The sequence below is a fragment of the Gekko japonicus genome, unplaced genomic scaffold (assembly GCF_001447785.1).
Source record: "Gekko japonicus isolate JY-2015 unplaced genomic scaffold, Gekko_japonicus_V1.1 scaffold162, whole genome shotgun sequence".
Taxonomy (NCBI): domain Eukaryota; kingdom Metazoa; phylum Chordata; class Lepidosauria; order Squamata; family Gekkonidae; genus Gekko; species Gekko japonicus.
In genome coordinates, this window is record NW_015176456.1 from 1,564,374 (window position 1) to 1,576,642 (window position 12,269).

The following is a 12,269-nucleotide window of genomic DNA, read 5'->3' on the forward strand; positions in this document are numbered from 1 at the left end:
TTGACGAGATATTGATGATGCCAGCAGTTAATTATAAGCCAGCTGGTGTTATGGTAAAAATTAAAAAGTTAGACATTAGAAGTTTGCTTTTAAAAAAAGTAAAAACACTTACTATTACTTTGGTAAGCGGTAATACACATGCTTTTAATCCTGCAGTGGCTTGAGAATGCATTTAAATTAGCCAGAACATTCCCATGAAACCCTCAGAGAACCATTAGTCCAGTAGAATTCTTAAGGTGTGTGTGTGTGTGGGAGAGAGAGAATGAGAGAGAGAGAAAGAGAGAGAGAGAGAGAGAGAGAGAGAGAGAGAATTAAAGAAGACTGTGCAATGGCTCGGATTGAAGCTGCACAAGATATCCATTTGTCATTATATTTGTGATAAATAGTGTTACTTTGAGAAACTTTACATTCCTGGGGCCTGCAACACCAAAGGTATTGGCAGACTCCAGAGAATAATGGTAGGACTCCAAGGGCAATAGAGTGCCATCTCATGGCAAGACAGCCAGATCCCCATGAGAAACTGTCACAACTCTTCATCAAGGGCTTGTCTTATCACTCCATGAGATCTCTCCTTACCCGGGCCAAAACAAATCACCAGTGCTTGTGCCTTCTATTCAACAAGTTTCTAAACAATACAGACCTGTGTCATAAACTAATCAAGTCCTCAGGTAACAGGATAACTTCATCTCCTGCCCTATTAATATCCCCTTTGGAGTAACCCCAATATTCAGAAAATCTTGTTCCCACCACTGGCAGAAAGGAGCATTCTGGGTATAAAAGGACACATTTTAAAACCCATGATTATGAGTTCAGTTTTACCCCTGGGTTGTCTTTCTACCACCATGGCTCTTGATGGGGCTCGGTCCTCAGGAACGGGCAAGATATGAACCCCTGTCTGTTTCTGTCTGTCTCTCTCATGGGTAATCTCTCTCTGTCCCTATCCCTCCTTCACATTCTTTTTCTCTCCACAATCATTCTCACTCTTTAGCTCCCCGTGCCCTCATCTCTGGCACTGTTGATTCCTTCCCTCCCCCAGTCAGCTCTCCCTCCTTTTCATCCCATCAGCTCCTGTGCAATGTGCTCTCTCTCTCTTCCCAATCTCCTTTCCCCTCCTTAACCTCTTTTGGTTTAACTCCAAAGCCCCATTCTCCACCCCACTCATTCCACACTCTGCTTTAAAGTTAAATTCTTCCCTTTCTAGACTGCCAGTCAATCTGACCCCTTTTTCAGCTTCCACTGCAACTCATTTTCTCATCACTGCTTCCCTTCCTTTCCCTCTCTTTAGGGACACTGTGACACTGTACATACATTTATGGGTTGGTTCTGCTTGGACTGTGGATGGACAAATCTGGCTATTCATAACCACTTCTACTAGGAACTGTTTGATTGCTTAACACTTATTTCTGGTTTGATGTAGCAGATTTTATTGAATTGTATCTTTGAAATCTGCCTTCCCTTTTTGTCTTTCTATCTAACCTTTTTATTCAGTAAAGATCAGGTTAAAGTTTTCTCTCTCTGGCCGATTTCTCACATGTTACTTACCCCTGTTTACCGGTGGGGCAGTTTGCCCCAGACTGTTTGAACTGATTTTGCATTAAAGTTCTTGGCACGTGGCTGTTTTCAATCTGCTCCCGGAGTTTGATTTCCTTGGCAAGGTTTCCTGTGGCTTCCTGTGTCCTCCCTCCTCTCACTCCCCTATCTTTGCCCTCTTATTCCCTCCTCTTCCCCTTCCCACTTTTTCTCCGTGTGGCAACAGGAAACTTTTGGCAAATCAAGGATCGAGCTGAGCTGGAGCAAAACGGGGGAAGCTGCTGGTCAAAAGGCAGCCATGGGACAAATGGTGTGAAATTGACCAGAAGAAACGGAGGGAAAAGAGGAGCAAGCTCAGGACAAAGGCTAGTGTGAAATCAGTCTCTTTCTTTCTGTCTTTCCCCAAATATTGTCCCAAGCACACCCTAGTGCATACATCAACTTAAGGTCCCATACCAGGGTTTAAAAGGGCACATATTTATTGGTTTTTTTATTTATTTCTTGGATTTCTACCCCGCCCTCCCAGCCAAGGCCACAAATGTGTCTTCCTGGGTAACAACAGTCATCATATGAGGAAATGCTGTGACTTCATTACTGATAGATCCAGGTGGGCAGCCGTGTTGATCTGAAGCAGCGGAACAAAGTTTGAGTCCAGTGGCACCTTTAAGACCACAAAAGTTTTATTCACAGTATAAGCTTTTGTGTACATGTACACTTCTTCAGGTACAATATAATGGAAGTTACCAGTGCATACATATAGCTAGAGGGTGGGCAGCAAATTAGCATGGGGCATAATGAAGATATTTAACAGATGCAAGGACCAAACAGGAATACCATCTTCTTGTCCAAATGTGTTTTCATCTCCAAGTCAGGTTGGGCTTTTGGTAATGCTACAAAAATGGCCTGGTTCAAGAGAAGTCACTGGCATGCTTCGTACTCTTCATATGCTCTTACGCTTTCATAAAGAGAAAAATTACTACTGTTGGTACTCTGCAGTGAATTGATACTCCCCAACCAAGTGCATTTATTTAACACAATTTGCATATGCGAAACATTTTCACCTTTTAGGTGGCTTTGGAACTGTTCATGTTATGGGAATGGTGTGTGTGATGGCATTGTGACATCACAGTATGCAATGGTACGGTGTAACTCTGGACCTTTTTAACTCTGGGCAACTACAGTTAAATGTTTATAAGGCTGCAATCACACACACTAAATAATCCACTTTCCGTGCATGTTCCAACTGGATTTTGCTACTTCACACAGTAAAATTCCTTTGGAAAGTGCATGGAAAGTGTGTGATGGCATCCTAAGAGCCCCAGAAGCTAAGATCTTAAAGTGGCTGCCTTACCAAAGTGGATGCTATCACAGTTCAAGATCTGGAAATGCTTCACTAGTTTCACAACAAGATACCCTGTGATAAAGCAGCAGCACAGTGAAGCTTCCCTTCTCTCCTGGTTGGGATGGCTGCATGACTTTCGCCATGTACTGAAACCCAGTCTTATGTTAACAAGTTCAGTATGAATATTCACTTCCTTTAAATCCATGCATATATACAGCATAGTCGTTTGCTAAAGAACAGTACTGCAAGCATGGACATTAGAGCAGTTTTGTCAACTGCGAGCAGCCTCTTAATATGAAAGCTAATTAAGCAGCCTTTCTCACACAATTGAAAAAACTCTTTTCAACAATTGCGTATTTTAAAAGATTCCATCTGCTTGTGTCTTTCTTGGGTGTCAAAAGTCAGGAGCAGTTGGCAAACTATGTTACAAGTTTGCACCAAATACCCTTATCATTCTTTGATTATGTTGGCATGTGAAAAATGTATTAACCAGAATGTAGTGAAGATGATGGAGACCTGTGCATCATGCGCCCCTCAGTTACCTGGCAATGCCTGCCACTTTGTGGGTGGGGAGGGGACTACTTCTTAAATTGTATCATATATCCTTAAATTGTATCATATGTATCACACATTCCTGTGTGCCATACACAATGGCAAACAGGCAATGATAATATTCAACGGGTATCATTACCACAAAAAGTAAGGAGTAAAGATGGCAAGCGATCAAGGCTACATCAGCCAACATATTGTTTGTCACTAACATGAGAAGTAGCCCCTTTTAATGTGCTGTTCTCTAGAATAATAAGAATAACTTCAAGGTTTTAAAATATCTCACATGCTGGCCTTAACGTTAAGCAGGCAGATGGTGAATGACAGAATTCAGTGCCCTTGAGATATCTGGTCATGGTCATCATATGGCTATTGCTGGTGGAGGTACAGAGTTACTTGAATTGTTATCAGTGTAGGCACAGCCAAAATTAGAAACTTTCCCAATGAAACCTGGAACAAATATCATGCCGGACTTCATTTTCATCTTATAGGCGATACAAATGGGATAGGAGCAAAGCATTTACACATTATTTGGGCCACTTTGGGGCATGAGATGATGTCAGCCATGTTCAGCCAAAGCAAGGAGATGGCACTGAAGCTCTTGCTGAAAGACTTGCAACTACCTGATAAAACTACTCTATTTAGAGTGTAATCTTATGCAAAGGTATTCCTGTCTAGACCTATCAGTTTCTATAGGATTTCCCTGCATAGGACTGCACTGTTATTTACCCACATATCAAATAAGATGCTATAAGAGCTGCAGGGGAATCTGTTGTACTTCCCAGTGGCGTACCAAGGGCAGGATGGGGTGTCTGCCCCAAGCACAGGTTAAGAAAAGCCTTTGAAGGGGGCTCTCAAAGCCAGTGCCATGCTGCGTACAGCCTAATGTCTTTCCATTTATTTTTAAAATGCAGTTCTGACTGCAGCCACCAGGGGTGCAGGGAAGTCTGAGCATAGCAAAAAGCACACTAGGATCAGTGAAACTTCTCTTGATCCAAGACTTGCTTAACAACAACCAAGCCAGCATGCTAATACGGTAGCTGCTACGATAATTGCCTTCCTGCAGGTCATTATCTCCAATAGCCTAACCTTTCTCTCTTCCTTTCCTTGCACCCAGCTCAGCCAGATCTTGCCAAGCAGTAGTTAGGGTATTGCAGCAAGATAAAACAACCTTTCCCTCTTTTAATTTCTCTCCCTCTTTTCCACACTTTTCTCATTCATTACTGTCACTTAATTGTTCCATTCCCCCCCCCCCTCATTTTCACTTCTTGGTCTCAAGACCTTCTCTTCCCTATCCTGCTGGGTGACAGAATAGTATAGTAGCAAACCTTTCTTAATATTATGAACAAAAGGCACTGGGTTTGCTGGGCACTGTACATTACACTGGTTCTACTGGGCTTCCAACCCCCACCCCCCGTTTGCTTGGACTGTGATTCTGTGCTTGACATCAGTCCTGTTGCGCTGGCATTGCCACAATGGCAATGGGTTCTGCTGGGCATCCAGTGATTACACTAGTACTGCTGGGTACTCTGCACATTGCACTGGTTCTGCAAGACTTGAAAAATGCCCCCCCCTTCAGTTTCTACTGGTTTGACTTCAGTCCTTTTGAAACAATGAAGGATGGGGGCATCTACTTTTTGGGGGGGGTAGTGTGTTTTTTAACATCTAGTCCAGTGAAGCTTGTGATCACTATTTTGTATGCTTTGGCTAGTGTTAGTAAAAGTTAGTACAAAGGCAGACTCCTGGCTCTCAAAAATGCCTTGTAGATGTTTGGGATGGTCAGCTCTTGGACTTCAAAATGGAGAACAGAATCCCTCCCAAGTGCCTGATCAGAACACAAGTGGTGTGATGGGGCTTTTTTGGTTTTGTTTTGGGCCATCAAGTCACAGCGGACTTATGGTGACCCTGGCCCATTGCCATGAATTTTTTTTGGGGGGTGCCGGGTATTGCTAATTAAACTAAATTAAATTAATGGGGCAGGGGAGGGAGAGGGAGTGGGGAGAGGCTACCAGCCTGGCCTCAGTGCTGATACCTGTCCTGCAGCTGAGATCAGGGCATCCATCCAGAGAATGGCTCTCCAGGCATCGGATCCTTTCAGTTGGGGCAGCTTGCTCTCGATGCCTGCCCTGGCCAGCCAGAGCTACCATGAGCGAAGGCAGTCCTGATTGGGAGAGCTGCAGGGCTGCACAGCTGCTGGTCCCAGAGCAACGGAGTGAGACAGCAGCAGCCTAAGCCTGGCAGAAGCAAGAGGAGAAGGGGAATGTGACGAGCGGGTCTGGCTGGGCTGGGCTCCATGATGGCTGTGCTCTGGCTGCTGGCTGTGGCTTCCCTGCTGGGGCTATGGAGCCAGTGGCTTGCAGATCCAGGTTGATGCTGTGGCACAAACAGGCATGGCACCCGTCTGACAGCCAGGCCAGCCAGTTGAAGCTGCATGCCTTCCAGGCTGCCCACAGCTACAAGGCCCAAACCCAGGGCTCCACCCAAAATCCACTGCTAAGTCCTTCCAGGAATTAAGGTGCTTTGCTAAGGCCACTTGGCCATGCCAGCTAATCGCGGGAAGAATCAAGGAGGAAACTAATCCAAGGAGGAAGGAATCAAGACAAGGAGGATTGGAAGGACTCGAGCTATGGAATTGGGGATTAGTCGCATGCACTTTGGGCCAGTGCTGCTACCCCACCAAAATTCCAATTGAAAGGTGGATATAGGGGTGGGGGCACTGAAAATTCGATAGTAGGCACTGCCCTGTGCACCCCACTGCTGGCTACGGACCTGTTCAAGGCAAGAGATGTTTGGAAGTGGTTTGCCATTGCCTGCCTCCATGTTAGCCCTGCTTAGCTTCTGAGATCTGACAAGATGAGGTTGTCCTGGGGCCATTCACGTCAGGGCTAGGATGAGAGTAATATGACTGGCCTGAGGTCACCCAGCAAGCTTCCATGGCACAAGTGGGGATTCAAACCTGGATTTCCCAGTCTGAGACTTTAACCATTACACCACACTCGCTCTTGTGATAGAATAGCATGTTGGGATTTGATTTTTTTTCTGGAATGATTTATATATATATATAATAACATTTTCACGTCTGTGTTTCTTTTTTGGCCATTATTATTATTATTCATTTTATTTAATAATTATTACTGGAAATAATTTTGTCATATAGAGAAGGGGCCCTGACCTGGATAGCCCCAGGCCTAGCCTGACCTCATCAGATCTCAGAAGCTAAACAGAGCTGTTGTGGAGGCAGGCCATGGCAAATCACCTCCAAATGTCTCTTGCCTTGAAAACCCTACGGGGTCATCATAAGTCAGCTGTGACCTGGCAGCGGGGAAAAAGTAGACGGGGGTGTGTGTGTTCAAATATTATCCACCCTGGGTGCCAAATAAGCTAGGTACACCACCGGTACTTCCTATGTTTATGAGCCCTAGGATTAAACGGGTTTAACCCAAAACATAATGGTGGTGGAAAGTGCTTTCAAGTTGCAACTGATTTATGATGGCCCCATAGGGTTTTTGAGGCAAGAGATATTGACAGCTGGTTTGCTGGGTGGTCTCCCATCCAAATAGTAACCAGGGCTTCCGAGATCTGACGAGGTTGGGCTACCTTGGGCCATCCAGGTTATGGCAGGGTGAAACTAGAAGGTATGTATATGCTTTTTTTCAACCAATAACAGCTACAAATGACACTACAATGTTATTACCAACCATTTCTGCAACCATATATTTCTTCATTATTTATCTGCGACTGCATATCGTGAGACACATCTACAGTCTACCAAGTAGGGATGGAAACTAGCAAATGAGGACTTGACACCAATTCCAACATTAAAAGTTCCCGAGAAACTTCTCAGTCTAATTAGCTGTGGTTGTATCCCTGCATGTACTCTGGTCTTTGGCTGCTACAAAGGAGGTCCAAAGCATTCACAAATGTGCTGCCTTCCATGGAGATAATTTTGCTAGTCTTTAACTAGTCTTTAAGGTGCTACTGGACTCTTACTCTACAAATGTGTGTGAATTGCTCTGGAAGGTTGTGCATGAATGCAGGAAAGACAGTGGCTGACAGTTTCTTCTTCTTCTTCTTCTTCTTCTTCCCCCCCACCTCTTCTTTTGTTACATCCAGCATGACAAAGAGCTCTGGAGAACTCAAAAGCCTACACTCTGTTGTGTGCAATTTGGGTAGATCCTAATAAAAGGTATTGCGCTCTGTATTAGGATTTGGATTTTGGACCACCACAGTTCCAATTTTTGACATTGTCTAAAATGACACCATCAGATTTAATGGTATGGAGTGCAAACTATATAACTGGAAATTTTATATAGGTTTTGTACATTTAGTAGTATACTTTTGTATACTGAAATATATAGTACACTACTCACATTTTTAATATTTGAAACAGTACCTCTTTGTCAATGTAAATGCTGTCATTTCTGAATGAATGGTTCTTTCACATAATTTATTTGCATTTGGCTTTTCTTGGCTTTGAAATTAAAGCATCCTTTAGTGTACTTTATTTGAACAATTAGAGTCATATGAAATTATTGAGTATGTACTAATTATATATGCATAATAATATAAAAATATGTGACACCAGTATATATTGGTCAAGGTGTCATTGAGATTTAGTGGGTGTTGTAGCATAACCTTAGTGGTACCTCACTATACGTGTATTCAGATTTTTAGATTACGATCAGCTTTGATCCATAATATGACTGTACTGTTTTAAAGATCAAGGACAGCTGTTTGTTTACTGAAGGCTCTAATAATAACAACAACAACAACAACAACAACAGGATGCTAACACAAATTATCTGGAAAAGGCCCAGGATCTTAAAGAACTAGCATGGGATGTGTTTTTGTTGGAGTCCTAAGAGGCCAGTTCATGTAGACATCAGTTTGGAAACTGTGTACACACTTCTACCTGCCCTGTGCCTGCTTTTTATCCTACCCTTCTTCCAAGGGGCTCAAGGCAGTGTGCATGGGTTTCCTATACTCATTTTATTCTCTCCTTTGAGGTAAGTTAGGCTGATAATAATTAGCTCAAGGTCACTCAATGGTATTTGTAATAATGTGGGGTTTTAGAACCCGGACACTCTGACCACTATACCACATGGAAAGCAGGAGCCTGAGGTATGCCTACAACCATATGCATGATGAATATGTCCATCAGACATGCACAGGTTGTCCCACAGTCTTCTCCTTCTGTCTCATGAGTGTAACTTTAAGTCCCCTGCCTCAGTCTGATGCATAGACAGCGAACAGTAAGTGCCTTTGACTCACAAGGCCTCCAGAAGGGATGGCAAACGTGCTAATGACAGTGTCAAAAGGGAAAGTGAGAGTGTTGCATTAGCTAATGGGGGAGATGACATTGTTGGGTGAATCCTGTACATGACACTCTTCCTTTCCTTGTGCCTTCTCTCTCATGCAACTCCACTGCCTGTGTTAATCCCAGCTATTCTATAAAAGTACATAACACCTGTGTGCTGGAGACTTAAAGACGTTTGTAATCTGCTGCAGATCTATTTGGAGAATGTGCTAACTGTCAGTTCCTTGATGTATAGTGGGTTGGTGAGGAAAAAAATGACTGACTGCTTCTATAGCAGAAGCCTTCTTTAATTTCCTCTGGGCTTTTTCCCCTTCAATCAAAGGCAGTTCTGACCCCACACTGTTTTGGGTAGCAACGTCAAAGACTGAAAACTTAATCCTCTCTCTTTTTTTTCTTTTTTGCAAACTTGACAGGCTCCAGGATCCATTTACCCGCCTAAGATTTTGTAGTACCCACCAATCCTGGCAAGTTAAGTATTTTTCAGACACGAGTGTCTAATGCACCAACAAATAATGACAACCAGCACTTCTTTTCAAAAAAGTTTTGGCATAAGCACAGTAATACATGCCGACATTGTAAGAGCAGTGGTTTCTGTCAATCAGCTGAATTCTCTTTAAGCTTCTGACATATAAGTCACATTGAGAGGGTTATGCATTTCACAAGTGGATTTATATATAAATACTTTCCCTGGCTTTGGTTCAGCACAACAAAAGAATTCAAGCATTAGTCTGTATTTGTATTCCTTTGCTGACGTGTTTTGATATAAACTGCATAGCATCCCAGCTCAAAAGTGCCATAGAGTTTGGGAACAAACTGCCAGTTAGACTTCTATTCTTCATAAAATGCCAAGGTTTTTGCTTCCTAGAGACTTGGAGGCCTTATTTTCAAATGCATAGCGCGCTTGCTGTCTCAGAAGTAACACAAATTTCTAGGAGACCTTTCTGCTGTTCCTACGTCCTCCATTTTCTTTCTTATCCCAACCCAGTGACAACATCTACACACTGAGGAGCTTAAAAAATGAGTTATAAGGTGCATTCCTAAATAGAATTATACCTTTGTAGGTCCCTGACCTGAATAGTCCAGGCTAGCCCGATCTTGTCAGGTCTCAGAAGCTAAGCAGGGTTGATCCTGGCTAGTAGCTGGATGGGAGACCACCAAGGAACACCTGGGTCATGACACGGAGGCAGGCAATGGCAGAACCACCTCTGAACGTCTCTTGCCTTGAAAACCTCATGGGGTCACCCCACAAGTCAGCTGTGACTTGACAGCCAAAAAAAAAAAGTCCACTGAAGTCAGCAAGCTTAAAATACTGTAAATCTGCTTACGAGTGTACTGGTGGTTTGTCATATATTGAAAATAAAACATGCAATTAAATGTTTAGTTTCTAGCTCTAGAACTGAAGGGAATACATTGCATCTTTCCTAATAAAACAATTAGTCCTTCATTAGCATAAGTTTGTACATTGTATTCAGGGATTTCCAATTCTTCCACCAGTTTCACTGTACTAAAGCTGTTTTACAAAGGCCCTACAAGGAATGTGTCTTGAATCTCTCTTTTGTCCCAGGTTTATAACCAGGGGGTATACAACACCCAGTGGATTACTCATGCCTGCTCTTCCTTCTTGCAAGGCAAGTCAGCGCATGGATAGGTTGCCTACTTAGAGCTTATGTTTACAGCATTTGTAAGTTAAAGTAAGCTCAACTTACAGCAACTGGAAGAACCATAACTCCATTCTTTTGGAGCCTTGTCTGTACCCTTATAATCAATGAAACAGAGACCAGATGAATAATGGAAAATGTCGATCTAATTTAGTGTTCTGTTTTTTCACAGTAACCAAACAGATACTTCTCAGAAATCTATACTCTTTCACTTTGCTATGCATAGGTTTCTAAACCTCTGTCATATCTTATCTCAGGGCAAAACTAGATGTTACGGTATCTATGGGTGTGACCCATGAGCACTGCCACCACTTTAGAGAAGCCCACGCCTGCAGCATGGCATAACCAGGCTATCTTGTCCCCCCCCCCATGCCTTTTCAAGTGCCAAACAGTGGTGAGGAAGCTGTTTCAGTACTTGAAAGGCACTTGGGGGGAGACAAGATCATCTGGTCCACCTCATGGTATTTTTAAATAGACAAATTCTTCTCTAAAATAGCAGTGGTATCCACAGGTCGGACTCACGGACACCATGATATCTAGTTTGGCCCTTAGTTTTCTAAGCTAAAAAGACCCAAATAATTTTCTTAGCCTTCACTTGTTTGGAGGGTGGTCCAACTCACCAGTCATTTTGGTTGCCCTGTTTGTGCCTATTCCAGTTCTACCAGTTCTGATACATTTTTTTTAATTGGGACAGTTAGAACTGTACACAGTGTTCAAAATGAGGGTGGATTTGGATTTCTATAAAGGTGTATGTTTCAGATTCTGGCATTGTTATTCTCAGTACCTGACCTAATAATCTTTGTGAGTTATCCACGACTATATCAAGGCCCCGGTCACACTGGGGGAAAAGGGGCGGCTGAAGTGCAGCTTTTTTGAGCCGCATCAAAAGAGACGCACGGTGGCGGGATCAGACAGATCCTCCAAGCTGCCACGCAGTTGCTCCCCGGCATGATCAGATGCCGGGGAGGAAACCACAGATTGGTGAGTGAGGCAGCCCGCTGCGCATGTGTGCGCCTGTGCAGTTTGGCCGGGGGGTCTCACATGCTGCTGGAGATGGGCGTGCCGGCGATCCCACAGCTGCCCCTGCTGCGGATTTTCAGGTAAGTAGTAGTGTTTTGTAGGGGGGGGTTATCCGCATCTTTGGCCAGAAGAGACGGATCGGGGAAGGGTGCGCGCAGCTTCCCAGATGTTGCGGTGTGATCGCGCCCGCTTGCTGTGCCCCTGATCTATCCCTCTCGCGGATCAAAGCCTCCTGTGTGACCGGGGCCCAGGATCTCTTTCCTAGTTAGTACTCTCATATCAGATATTCTCAGTGTACATGTGAAGTTAGAATTCTTTCCCCCAATATGTATAACTATATATTTCCTTACATCAAACCTCATTGGCATTCTGTCATCCAGAAGTTGCAAAATTCTATCTAAGAGCTCAATTTTCATTCTGGATAGGCCTTATTTTGAGCCAGCTTCTCCACAGTAAATGATAATGGGAACAAAAGAGCTCCAGGAGGGCAGAAGAGCTCTCACAGTCCTGTTCCTAGGTGCAGTTTTCTCTCCAATCTCCCATTTCTCTTTTTCTTCTCTTTTTCTTGTGTCTTCCTCCTCCCTGCCCAAAAAAGGCAGCTGTTTCTTAGCAGAGATTCAGGGAGTGTTGGGAGATGTAGTCACTCAGAAACTGCACATGATAAGAACAGGGGATGGGGAATATAAATACACACACAAAGCCCAAGGAGGGATAAACACACAGATATACACATACACTGAAGACTACTAAGTGGAAGGGAAGGATAAAAAACGCCTACACATGAAGGCCAAGTGGGAAACAGGGCTGCTAGATACCTGCCCATGGCAAGCTAATTCCCTTTCCCTGCGCTTGA